The 15000-nt window shown below is 36.2% G+C and overlaps 1 protein-coding gene across 2 annotated transcripts in view; it reads left to right on the top strand.

Moving 5' to 3' along the window:
* The window catches only part of ELFN1 (extracellular leucine rich repeat and fibronectin type III domain containing 1), a 2453138-nt gene that overhangs the window by 1682041 nt on the left and 756097 nt on the right, over positions 1 to 15000 (top strand). For both annotated transcript variants that reach the window (XM_044089550.1, XM_044089549.1), the window contains one exon: positions 8150 to 8219. The gene's annotated coding sequence lies outside the window, so the exon portion shown is untranslated. The remainder of the gene's footprint in view (positions 1 to 8149; positions 8220 to 15000) is intronic.

The raw sequence follows: 15000 nt of genomic DNA on the forward strand, positions 1-15000 counted from the left end.
ATATATATATATATATATATATATATATGTGTGTGTGTGTGTGTGTGTGTGTGTGTGTATAACTATATATATATATATATATATATATATTTATATATGTATATATAAACTGTTCCTGACAGTGATGTAGCTGCGGAGGCAAGAGGGGTGGTCTGCCTCAGGCAGCACTTAAACTGTTTTTAAGGGTGTTCTTTGAGAACCGTCCCGTAGCATCATGTCCTGCTCTTTCGGTGACAGACACTTGTCACGTGCACAGTTTTAAATACAGTACAGTAAAGTTTTTTTGTTTGCTGCTGGACCTGTTCTGGAAGTTTTGCTGAGTGTTCACATTTTACTGCCTGTTCCAAGAGTTTTGCTCCTCTCATTAAGTAAGTGTGTTCAACCTGTTCAAGGAGTTTTTGCTGGTGTCCCTGCTCAATTTCTTGCTTCAAAAGTGTGTGTGTCTGTGTGTGTGTGTGTGTGTGTGTGTGTGTGTGTGTGTGTGTGTGTGTGTGTGTGTGTGTGTATGTGTGTGTTAGGTATACCTGGTGGTTAGTTTTACACAGGCTCAAACCCTGTGCCTTAGGTACAGGAAACAAGAGCCTGAATTTTATATCTATATCACCACTTGAAGGAATTGAATCCATAGCTGTCAGCTGTCCAGATTTTCACAGAATGTCTGGCTCATACTTTTGGTGTGTTCCTCTTAAAATTAGATTTTTTCTGACAACTCAATGAGAACTGAACTGAATTCACTAAATAATGATAGGCATTTAAGTTTCAGTCTTCTTATCTTTCAGGAATTGCATGGTAACAAAACATTTTATTCAAGCAACTTTCTAAGATTATACAAGCAATGTTTAAAATGTGTACCTGGTTTTGGGCCTTTGCCCTCCCCCCCAATAAATTTTGGCTTTTTCCAGATTTCTTGTGCTGCAAAGTTGAGAGATATAGTTGAGTGTCAAGTGGATTTTACAAGGACCTGAGAGCTTCATGGGAAGAGAAGTGTAGTGCTGCTTATACCAAGTCTGTTTGCATTATCAGTAGCACAACAGGTAGTATACTTCCTTTTGATGCACAAGGCTGTGGGTTCTATTTCCAGAGTACGTAGATGGACTGCTGATACTGTACTGTGTTGTACTTTAAAAAAGGTGGAGGCTGCAGTCCTGAGAATGTCCTCCTTTGGAGGAGATATTTAGTAACTACGAACCTGTTATCAGTTTGCCATCCATTCCCTATTGCAATATTACTAGCGTATCATTTTTTAATGTAACATAGGCAATTTATTCTTCAAGGGCAAATTACGCTTTATTTGGTGCTGAAACAATGAAATATAAGTTGTTTGCTAGCAGCAAACTCTTCATTAGTTACAGATCTCTTTATTGTGGAATTATTTAGATGACTTACTTCTGCAGAGAATGTGGATATTTACTGATATTGGTAGATTGTAATGACAGAAGTTTGAGTAGACTTTTATGATGGAAATTATCTGAATTGGGAAGTTTTGTCATTATTGGTTCATACATTTTGTTTCATTGCTTACTGGAAAAATGTTCAAAATAATAAATGTAAAACACACTCTGACATGTGTACTGTATTATGCATGGAATATAATTTAATACAATCATGAAGGTGAAGCAAATAACATGTTTGCATGGTCCTAAATACGTGTACAAGGAGACTATGATTTGAAAACAGCCCAAAGGTAAACTTTATCCAGTACTGGCCAGATGCATTTTCTTTGAATGTGGGTTTCAATGCTGTTTCCATGAATGTGAGCTTCAAGGGCAGAGAAGTTTTAATGCTAAGTCTTTTTTCATTGTGAGACTGCATTGCTTTGTTTAGCAGATGTCAGTGTTTTAAATGAAATCCAAATAATCATTGTAAAAGTAAAGCATAAAGCAGTATGCACATTACAGTATTTATGATAAATGGGGTAAAATGGCCAAGTAATGGGGCACTGGAATGGCTGTGGGGGGGGGGGTTATGTGGAGGCCCCATTATACCATGATTTTGTGAGGGGGGAGGTGCAGCAAACTCAAAGACAGCCCTGTGCTGCACAAACTCTAGCTACACACACACACACACACACACACACACACACACACACACACACACACACACACACACACGCACAAATACACACACACATAGAAAAAAAAATGTTTTCAGTATGTAAAGCAGTTCCATTATAATGGAAGTTCAAGTGAAGCAAGCAAATATATAGGGATGGTGAGATCATGTTAAAAAAAAATAATATACATATATATATATATATATATATATATATATATATATATATATATATGTGTGTATATATATATATATATATATATATATATATATATATATATATATGTGTGTATATATATATATATATATATATATATATATATATATATAAATATATATATATATATATATATATATATATATTTATGGTTACAGTAGATCTGGTCGTAGCATGTATTTATAACATACTGCTGTTTTGGTAAATTTCATTGGTGGCTACTGTGGTCAAATTATATTACAGTCGAACTACAACAAGCAAAGCTTCTGGTTACTTTAGGTGATAATGAATGTAACATATTTGTTTTATTTGTGATCACATTACTTCATTGATTTTTTTAGATGAAAGTGCTCGACAATATATTTTCATTGACATATTTTATGTTAATGAAAGTTCATTGGGGATCTAAAGAAATGCAATTATATGTATGTTTTTGTATATATATATATATATATATATATATATATATATATATATATATATATATATATATATATATTTAGAGAGAGAGAGAGAGAGAGAGAAAGAGATAGCACTGAAGCACCAGGTATCATGAAACATAAAGTCTTTTTTTTTGTCTATTCATAATAATAGACTGTGGACAGTAGCAGTCATAAAACAGGAGAAAGTAATTGGATAATCTCATTAAGAGCGGATAAAGGGCATGGGTTTTAAAGAGCTTCTTCAAAAAACCCACACCAACAACGAAGACATATTAAATAGTTTGATTAAGGCAATATGTTTCATGACCTGACCTCATAAACATATATATACACATATTCGAATGTCATTGTGATACAAATGTCCAATTTCTTTAAACAGATATACACTATTCAGGTATAACATATAACAGCTCCTGGTGAACACATTGGTCTAATACATACACATATATATTCCTTACACTTGAATATCATATATTTTCATATATATTCATATACATATACATATACATTTTTCTACATTAATATTAAATTCACATAAACAATTTCTTCAATTTATATTCATATTTATATTTGCATTCATATCATTTTTATATTTTTAACCAGTTTAATAATGTAAATTTACATTATATTATATATATTTTTTCCCAGGTCATTACAATATTGTTTCAAATGTATTATACACATCATATGCATTTATTTATACCTATTACATATGTACATTTACTCATGCATATATTTTCAGTATAACACATACATCCATAATTACAATTATACTCATTTTCTCATAATCACAGTCACATCTTTATACTGATTATGATTCGTCATCAAATTACATTGCACATATTTACTGAGTTATACAATAATTTATTGGAATACATACACATTTATTGCACAAGATACACACATGATTTATTAGATAGATTTTTAATTAATATTAATATATATATATATTTTTACCTTCGTACATTTCAAATGCATACATACATTTTGAATATGACATGAACACATTTTTTAAATATTATACATCACATTTTAATATGATATATCTTTTATTAATTAGTATATACACAATGTATATACAATTCATCTGAATTAAAGTTTATTTTATTGATAAATATTATTAAATATATATGTATGAATATGACATTATGAATATGACAACATTGTATCTAAGGTTGATAACATTTTAAGGCATTCTTTTTATTCTAAAGAATATATTTTTATGAGAATTCTCTAATATTCATAGATGCCTCTATATATTATATATTGAAAAATGAAATTCATATTAAAGGCTTTTTGGTACTAGGAACTATAAATAAAAGACTTAGATAGATACGCTTGCATAAGCTGTGACTATCTTTTTTGCTAATTATCTAATTATGCACGTCAGATGCTACTACGCTATATAAGGGATGAAGTTTTATTATTCTGTATAACGATCTGAAGAAGCTAGTATCTAGTGAAAGCGCTCATCTGTTTTTTACTTTGTTTGTTTGTTTGAAGCTTAATAAATATCTACTTGCTTGAATTTTATCCTTGAAGCATATATCGCTTATTTTTTTTTTTTACAGTTTACCCCTGAGAGAGATTTTTTCAGAGAGTTAATTTTTGGCCACGGCTTTACACCCACTTCGCGCACAACGATTCACTCTATTTTGGGATAAAACAGGAGCTGCCTAGTACTTTTTTAAAAACTTTTCTTACTCTGCATTCTCTTTCTGTTTCTCTTTCTCTATATCCTTCATTCTGTCACTTAGTTAAAGAAGTGACATGAGCAGTACAATTCAGAATTCATTTCTAAAACATTAAAGTATTTTAGTGTGAGGGTCTTCTTTTTCCTACTGCCCCAAGTTGGGGGAGGGGGTCTCTGCCTTCCACACCTCTGCTAAAATTTATATTTTTTTCACCATGGCTGCTATACCTTTATGCAAGAAGAATAGTCTAAAATGCTTTAACCCCAGGCTTAGAATATATACCCCATTATTGAAATAACAATCTCATAGTTCTAAGGATCAAAGTTACTGTTGCCAGACTTATTGCAGATAACCTCTTGGGGAGAGAAATAATGATTACCTGATAATATTCACTGGTCATGTTTGAAATGTCAGGATACAATATTAGTTTAGTTAGACAAGTAACTTTTACTTTACTAAACTTTGCATCTTAACAGGAATGATGATAACACTTGAAGCATCTGAGTTTAGCTTATAAAACACAATGCATTGTGGGATAAGTACAATCTTAAGGGAGCAGCTATGAATTACTTTTAAAATGACAATGGCTGTGTTGTGTATATATATATATATATATATATATATATATATATATATATATATATATATATATATATACACACACACACACACACACACACACACACACACACACACTGTGGCAACTTTATTCCACTTACCTGCACAGTAGCCATCAGACAAAAATAATCATGCAGAAGTAAAGTCTTTGCAAGAAAGATGAAATCAAGATGTAGTCAACAGCTGGAAACAAAATGTCTTAATCTGGTTGCTTTTCCAGGAACTACACATATGAGACAGTAGAGGAAGAGATGTTCTACATGGGAGATAACTGTGTACTTTTGCTGACAGAAGAGAAGATGCTGTTATTCTGGTCCCAGTGTTGCAATTTCACCCTTATATTTTTCCATGATGTGATCGACTTTTACTGTGAAAGAAAAATGCAACACAAATGAAGCTGATTAACATAAATTTGTACTGGTGCTGTTTTTTTTTAATTCAGTTTGCCAGTTGTGACTGTGAATGGTACACTACTGCTGTAACAACTAGCCTGCAATGACTAGTCTGTAAGATGCACAACTGCTGTAATGACTAGCTTGTAAGATACACTAATGAGGTAACAACTAGCCTCTAGGATACAGTACTGCTGTAAAGATTATCCTGTAAGATACACTACTTCTGTAATGACTAGCCTGTAAGATACACTACTTCTGTAATGACTAGCCTCTAGGATACAGTACTGCTGTAACAACTAGCCTGTAGGACACACTACTGTTGTAATGACTAACCTGTAGGATACAGTACTGCTGTAATTACTAGCCTGTAGGATACATTGCTGCTGTAACAACTAGCCTGTAAGATACACTACTGCTGTAACGACTAGCCTGTAAGATACACTACTGCTCTAAAGACTAGCCTGTAAGATACATTACTTCTATAATGACTAGTCTGTGGGATACAGTTCTGCTTTAATGACTAGCCTGTAGGACACACTACTGTTGTAATGACTAGCCTATCGGATACAGTACTGCTGTAATAACTAGTCTGTAAGATACACTACTGCTGCAACAACTAACCTGTAGGATACACTACTGCTGTAATGATTAGCCTGTAGGATACACTATTGCTATAATGACTAGCCTATAAGATACACTATTGCAGTAATGACTAGTCTATAAGATACATTACTGCTGTAATGACTAGCCCGTAATACACTGATCATTGTTTGTCTCTTACCTCCACACTAATTACAAGCCTCACAACGAGGAGGAGGGGGAGAACAATAAAACAGGCTGTATTGTTTGTTCTCAAAAGAGTCTTCACTCCATCCAGAATGATGCAACATAAATAGTTTATTATTATTTTGTGTTTGCAGTGGATTTTTCTCCAGGGAATCATTACATGTACTTTCAAATCCTTTGTGATATTTTAGAATAACACCATAAATTCAGCATTGGTTCCCAGCAAAATACCAGACTTGATAATTAACTCTAAGATTAAATGAAGCTTTCTGCATGTTCATGAGGTGCATATTAATGCAGAACCCTTTGCTGGTCATACAACAATATTACGCCAATGAACTGCACTATAGATAAGCCCATGTTATAAGCAGGTGGCACATCCATCTTTTGGTCTGGTATCTAGAAGATCTATTTTTGCTGTCATTTGTTTCTTTATCATAAATTGATTTGATGTGGACAAGAACAGTAAGGATAATTTAATTTAATGGGAAATTATATACTAATGACTGATTCTTTAGTTCATATGTTGATAAGTAAGTCCTAGGCAATCTGTCTGCAGACTATTACAAGACTAACCAAAGAAAAGCAATTCAAAAGTTCTCTCTGTCCTCAAGGAGGGCAAAACAAGGTAGATGGGGAGAATCTTTGTCTGCCATCCAATTATATAGGTTTGCCTTGAATGTGACAAGGGTGTACTCTGCTTGACCTATAGTGGAGGTTTTTTCTAGAGGTGAGGGGCATGTTGGCACAGGACTCTGTCATGCCAACCTGCCTTATTTATCTGCTGATGAAGGTTTAGTGCCTATAACTGAGTATTTGAAGTGACATTTGTTCTATGAAAGAATAGGTGGTCAAATATGGTTGGTAATTTCATGGCTTGAGAAGCTAGACACAGATCTCCATGGGTCGATCTATAACAGAATAAGTACAGTGAGAGACAGAGAGAGAGGCCACTGATCTTTTAGTTATGAATCTCTGAAGTCTGTCTAGTTGAGAGATTTGCCTAGAGAAATACATGCCAACAGTTGCATTATATTCAGTAGTGGGTTTAATAAGATACAAGTAAAATGGAATTAAGACAGTCTAAAATGGAGATGCCTTTGGAAATTGGGGACATATTAGATCTGAAAAGGTATCAACCATGCCCCCTCCCCTTCCCTCTTTCTAACTCACTCTCTGCCTCCCTCAGTTTAAGAAATGGTGTTTGTCGCAACATGCACTACTAGTACTGAGCTCCATTCCTAGAAATTAGACATTGTCTTACCTAGTTCCATGGGTAACATAAGAAAAGTTATCACATAAATGCATCATTCCTCTACAAGCAATACATCTGCTGATTATGTGGCAAATAATACGTGGAACAGTATAGAGTTGCCAGCTTATTTCTTATGCTTTGTTAACCAGATTGCCCAAATGGATGCCTGGAAGCACTGGGTGGTTAAGTGATTGTTAATAGTTCTACTAGGGAACTGGTGGCTGAAGGAATCAAACCCAGGACTATAGGATGATGACTGTTTGTAACCTTACTCCTCTGCACTAACTGCCAGCCAAGTGACTTTTGCATCTTTTCCCAAAAAGTTTGGAAATTACAATAAATGCAGAAGCAAAAGCAACATATTGCTTTTGCATTGCATTTGCTTTCATTATATCAGATTTTTTTTGTTAAACTACCCAATGTAGTGCATGCAGTTGTGAGACTTAATTACTCAGCACAGAAGCACTGAATATCAAAACATGCCCAGCCTCACCTGATTTATTTAATATTTAAATATATTTTGAATATCAAATGTGTTAATGAATCTGTCATTATTGGCCATTTAAATAGGTTATTCACACAAATAATCAGTGTTTGTTTTAACCTATTTTTCTTTTGATTTGATTGTTAAAGCTCTTTTCTGAGACTAAATTCATATATTTTGATTCTGTCCTTATCATCTCTTTCAGGCTAAAGCAGTTGTTTCACTGATCTACTGAGTTATCAGCAAAAAGCAAGTCTTCCTTGGGGCACCTTTATGTAAGTGAACAATTCTGTTCTTCTAAACATGTAGCCAATCACATTTTATAAATCTTCTGCAATTTTGTAGTTCATCTGTTTGCACTCTTCTTTACATATATAGCATTTCTTCACTTGCTTAAAACTGTTTTGCTTTAGAGATAGTTTTCAGATGTCCATTTGCACACTACATCTGTAGAAGTGAGGGCAGCCATTATGAGTAACTTTGAATTATAATAACGATGCGGGTGGTGTATGTAATATCATTCGCCAGAATTGGAAAATTTTATTAGCAGATGATAAGGTAAAGGAATTAAGAACTCAGAAATCCATGTTTTGCTTTAAACATAGTAAGAACTTGAAAGATTTGCTATGCACTGATCAACAGGGCGTCAAGAAGTTTGTTGTGGGACGGCAGGGGACATTCCCCTACAGACACTGTAAAGCTTGTCAGTATATTAGGCATAGCAATGTATTTATTCATCCATTGTCTGGATGAAGATAGTCATTGAAACAATATGCTGATTGCTTGACTAGTAATATTATATATTTGGCTGATTGTATAAAATGCTGTTCCTTTTATGTTGGTAAGACAAACTGTAGATTAAGAGATAGAGTGCTACAGCATATGTCAGCTATACGTACAGCCAATATACATAATGCTTTGTATCAGCATGTAAAGCAGTATCCTGATCATGCGTTTTCTTTTATGGTTTTGCAGGTTATTCATCCAATCAGGAGAAGGGGTGATTTGAAAAGCATACAGAATGTAGTAAAACTAGATGGATAATTAACTTTGGTGCCAATAGAGCACCTGGTTTAAATGGAGTTATTCCCATCAAACCTATTTTAAAAAAGAGGAGGGCACACTATTGAGTTTTTTGATTGGTTATCATGTATTTAAAAAGTGTCTGATACATTTTGCATGTTGTCTGAAGAAGGGTTTTTTAACCATAAAGCACTCACCTACTGCACTGTTTTGTTTTATTAAATATTGATTTTATCAGCTTGGTGGTCCGTATCATTGTCTTTGCTGTTGGATCCTGTTTTGAAGCCGGACCTTAGGTTCAAAGTCTATGGTTGTTTTTGGTTGGATCTATAGAACTGTTGTCAAGCATATTACTTCTAGTGTATGTCGGAAACGATGGAAAAAGAAAATAGTTTTTCCCCCACTTATTGGTCTTTCTCTGAATTGCAGTACCCTTAAAGTGTAAATAATACAGTAGGAGGTTTTGGGGGACAAATCCTGTCATATGGTGGCTTATATCATGTAAAAGCATTTCTCTCATTTACAGGTGGCGTGTTTTGACACAAAAGTGTATTCTCGTTCATGTACCAGTGGTGTGTGATTTACATACTCAAAGGAATGGTTTTGCATTTTAAGGATTGAACATGTTCATTTTCCTAGCTTTAATAATATGCCTCACAGTTGGTAGAATATAAGGATAATAAAATAAGTGGTAACTGTAGTGGTATGAATGATGTTTGGCCAGCTTTATGTGCTAAACATTACCACCCTGCATTAAACATGCTCAGTAAAGGAGAAGGGTGACATTTAATACGTCTCTTAATTTTATCATGTTTCAGAACACATGTCATGTGCCATTCATTTAAATGGTCAACTGCTTTTTCTTCCATTTGCAGAGTTGTTGCAGTTTCTCATGAATGGAGGAAAAGAACCAGAATGCATCTGAGCAACCAGAGCATTTTTTTTAATGTGGTTCTTAAAGTGAAGGAGTTTGTGTTAATAATATTGTGATTTTCCCTAGTAGGCACTGTACACCAGTACCACCACCCCTATTCATGATCATGAGTTTGGGTAGTAGTCACCAGAGTGAAACTGACATCCCATGTTCTTATATAGGGTGCAAGCATTTCTAGTGCACAACAGTGTACTGAATGATTCTGTGCCCAGGGTTTGAATCAATGTGATGTAGCAAAACAGTGTTACTGAACCCAACATTGACAAATATCTAAATAAGGTACTTTAAACCTGACAGTGTTGTCTGTGAGTAACTGCTTCACTGTAGTGTGGATTCTTGTGTGAGAGTGATTCATAAAAAACTTGGGAGATCACCAGCACCATTGGAAGAGGATCGAAAAATGTAACTATAGTTGCAGGTTTTCCCACATCACATGGACTCTGTTGACTCTAGGGTTTTCCTACCATGCAATGGAGCCTTTATTTACCCTTTTCATTTTAGCAATACTAATATGTTGCTTGGCTGTGTAAGCCAAATAACATATTAGCAGATCAGATGGAGTGCTGTACATCCAGGGCAGCACCATCAGATACTATACAGCTGGATTCCCGTGATTGACCTCATTGGACCAGATGTACTCTAATGCTTCTGTTTTTATGAATAAAGTAAAACTACATTTAACTACATCCTATAGCAAACTGTAGGCATAACATCATTGTATATATGTAAACAGACCTACTTTGTAATTATGATACTGTCTGAAGATGAAATGTAAAATAATGCACTTTTTTTCTCATTACAATTTTTATGTTTCATTTGTACTATTGTTATTGCTCCATGTTTTTGTACTTCAGGTTATCTTATAAATTTCTGTGCTCATTATGAGCCAAAGTCATGCCTGAAATGAGTCAGATGGCCATTCTACCTACCCAGTTAACAAATACAAAATATATATATAAACAGAGAGAGGGTGATTTTCATATGCAGTACATGCATGGAGTACATTTTCTGTATCTTAACCCATTCTGTTTTAAATCATAACAGGGTTTGACATACCAAATCTGCTTCATTGTACACAATGTTTATGAATAGCTCCATTTATTGTCTTTTTTTTTTTTTTGCTATGGGACTGTGATATGGGCTTGTGCCAGCATAGCCAGCTGGAGTTTTGTAAAGAATGATATGTCCTTTGAATATCAAACTGATTTATACAAAATGCTTATGTTACAAATGTATTAGAACTGCATGGCATTTGAAAATAAAGATGTGTTTGTAAAGTTGCTGGTTTTAAAAAAAATGTATCAACAGTGGGTCCTGCTGGACAGAGAAGAAATATACATGTGAGATTGTATGTATGTATATATGTTAGCTAATTTAAAAAAATATGGCTAGTTGGGCTGTGGAAGTGCTTATCTCACAGCTCTGAATAGGATAGGAGACAGCATGTCTGGAAGAAGCCTTTGCTTATTAGCTCAGTAAAAAGAGGGGAAACCCCAGGCACTGCCATAAACATTAGCAAAACTTTAAATATGCATGGTATCACATCTATGCTAACATCTTGTCTCAAGCTTCAAAGGGGAGTAGTGTGAGATCCTAGAGTCAAGTGACCAGATGAGGTCATTCTGCCAGCCATCTTGGACATTTTATATATTACAAAGAGAAATCTCTCAGAATTGAGTATTATGTCTTGGGCCTGAAACAAGAAGGACGATTCACCCCATCATCTGCCTTGCTCTGTTAGGTAAATAGGGAATAATAATTCTCCTAGATTCAGTCAGGAAAATTTAGTGAAACATAGTTTAGATATCGTTTTTCTTTATTTGTCTGAGTCTGACAATCAATGTAATTTTTAGTATTTCCTGTGATTTAACTCTATGGTTTACTGTGCATATATATTCAGTGTTTTCATGTTCTTTTACTATTTATTATTAAATATATTTAAAACTTTTATTGTGGCTGGTCCTTCTAGAAAGTATTTAATCTTTGGGAGTGCTTATATTTATATGGTGACACTGTGTGGGCCACTCCTTAAGGCCTAATCGTATTAATATTATGCAGTATAATTGGACACCCTTTGTTAAGGACCTTAGAATAGCTGGTTGTGGAGTGTCTAGTGGCATTGATAACTTCCTTATACTCTGGGCAGAAGGGGGCACAGCAGGTAACCTGTAATAGCCTTTCCTAGGTGTGTGTGTGTGTGTGTGTGTGTGTGTGTGTGTGTGTGTGTGTGTGTGTGTGTGTGTGTGTGTGTGTGAACTGAACTCACAGTGTGCACGTGTGTGTGTGTGTGTGTGTGTGTGTGTGTGTGTGTGTGTGTGTGTGTGTGTGTGTGTGTGTGCTCGCATGTATCAGTTATTTGGAGCACTGACACAAAGCACTCATTTCATAGAGAGGTGGCTGGAGGTGTTGGCTTGGGCACTCGGCTGAGGACCTAACTCAACATCTGTACCAGTGGGGAATCTTACTGGGTACCTGGAGGAAGATAAATATAAAGAAATCCAGACCCTGGACTGAGTGTTCTCCCTGTGTACTTTTAAGGGAAATTGTGCTTAATGCAGAGAGGTCTGCATCTGGAAATACTGAATTTATCTAAATGCTGAATGCATCTATTTCTCTGAAAGTGAACATTCTCCACAGGTCTCAGTGGTGAGGATTGAGGCTGCTTGATCACTGGCCCAGAGAGGGGTTGTTACGTATTGGTGAGTAGTGGTGGGATATTATTTGAACTTCTATAGCCTGAAGCATTTGTCACTATAGAAGGTGTTTGTATTCTCAGCAGCCACAAAATAGACATTCAGAGTTTTGTATCACAATAGTTTTATTTGTGTACTTTTTGTTAGCTTAGTTAGTCAGGGAGAACAGGCAAGAATGTCAGCAGAGGAATATGGCAAGCTGACAGGGAACCAATTGGCTAGGGTGTGCCAAGCCAAAGGACGGTTGCATGCCAACCTGACTAAAGGGGAAATGATTGCAGCCTTAATCACAGCTACAGCACAGAACAGCAACCAGGAACACAACCAGTCTGGCATGGGGGATATATAGGTCTCAGAAACAGGACTGTTCACATTTTTCTCATAGGACTTTAAATCCCATGTGGAGTTAAAGAGACTTGAACTGGAGGCCAAACAATTGGAATTAGAATCTGCAGAGTGAGTGCAACATTTGGAAGCTGAAGAAAGAGAGATTGAGATGTTTGGAAGCCGAAGAAAATGAGAGGTAGAGGCAACATAAAAAGGAAATAATGACTCTTCACCGGGGTCATGGAAGTAATGGGGAAGGGAATAACTGTACCCCAGAAGCAATAAAGGTCAGTAAAATTCTTTCTCAGTAGCAAGAAGGTGATAATTTTGGTAGCTTTATTCATGTGTTTGAAAGAGTATGCAGCAGTATAATGCTGGCCAAGGGGTCTGGGTACAGTTAATCACCCCCCCTTAATCTATGGTAGAGCTATAACTGTTGTTTCCAAATTGTCTGTTACTGAGTGTTTAGATTATGATAAAGTTAAGCACTGTTTATTACAAAGTTTTAGTTAACACCTGAGGCTTACAGAAAAAAAGTTTTGTGAGCATAGACGCAAGGCAGATGAAAGTGTATGTGATTATATTACTGAACTAAGCACTTATTTTCATAGGTGGGTGAGTGGGTGTTAGGTCACCAATTTTCAGGGGCTGGCAGACCATTTGGTGAGGGAATGGGCCCTTAGCAATTTGCATGAGGACATGAGAATCTGGTTGGCAGACAGGGAATGGAACTCTCCAGATGAGCTGGAGAAAAAAGGGGAACACTACTTAGCAAGCAGGAATCACTGTATAAGAAGGGGATACCCAGTGCTGCACATGGATATAAGGGAACCCATGTATGGCAGCTTAAACCACCTCAAGAGAGTTCACCACTAACAGGGAACGTCACTAGCTCAGGTACATGACCAGGGCCTAGGTTCAGATGTTTTAAATGTAACAAGTGGGGCCGTGTAGCAAACAGATATCCACTGAGGCAAGGTGGGGAACAAAAGGTGCAGGAGCCACCAAGTGGGAATAACAGAATGCCAGTGGTAAGTTGTCTGGAGACAACAAGCATACCGAACTACCACCAGTGTTTGTATCCTATCGTGATGGATGGAAAGCAGGCCACTGCCAAGAGAGACACAGCCTCTGATATAACCATTGTGAAGCCTGCAGTGGTTAAACAGGAACAGTACTTGCTTGAGCAGTCCTCCCCAGTCAGAGCTTTAGGAGGGGTCCCATTCCAAATGCCTTTGGCCGGGGTTCACCTTGACTGGAAGGTGGAAAAGGAAGCAAACAAATAGGTGTGTTTGAGGATATCTCTGCAGATGTCTTGATAGGGAATGATTTTAATAATGCAGTACCTTGTGTGCCTGGAGTGACATGCAGTCAGGCTTGAAGGCAGGCATGTGGGTCTAGTAGTCTAGGTGAGACCCAGACAGACCGCACCCCTGAAGCCAGGACTGGCGATGTAGATAATTCAGGGGGGGGAGCTACCCTGTAGCAGTGAGCCTGAAGATGAGCAACAGTTGCTGGTAGGTACTGATGTTCCCTTAGACAGGGTGACTGCAAGGGCAGAGGTGAGTGGGAGTAACAGGCTGACAGGTGCTGCTGTCAGAAGATACCAGACTTTCTGTGGAAGGGGAGCTGGGAAAAGTCACAAAGATAGAGTTGAGACAGGCTCAGTGCTTAGAACCTACATTACAAGGCTTGAGAGAAGTAGCTTGGGAGGTGCTTAATTCTCAAGGAATGGAGTAGAAACAGAAGGGTAGACATGTACAAGAGAGGAGAGGGAAAATATTGTACAGGTAAGGAGGCATTAAGAAGATGAGAGCACAAAGCTAAAAAGAAGTAGGGATGCAGCCCTGTCAGACTGGGTTGCAAAGGTCTGGGAAGGTGAGTTGTTTTATGAATATGAAGAAAAGGTGGGAAGTAGAAGAAAGATGATGGGGAATTTAATGTTTTAGGTCAAAGTTTGATTAAAGTGTTAGAGTAAAAGAGAAGGTGATTAAAGTGACCACTATTTAATAATGCATTATTTGAAATGGTTTGTTGGGGATTTTATGAAAGAACAAGTAGGTGTATATGAGATTATTC

This window comes from Protopterus annectens, chromosome 12.part0 (genome assembly GCF_019279795.1).
Source record: "Protopterus annectens isolate FY-2018-M chromosome 12.part0, PAN1.0, whole genome shotgun sequence".
Taxonomy (NCBI): domain Eukaryota; kingdom Metazoa; phylum Chordata; order Ceratodontiformes; family Protopteridae; genus Protopterus; species Protopterus annectens.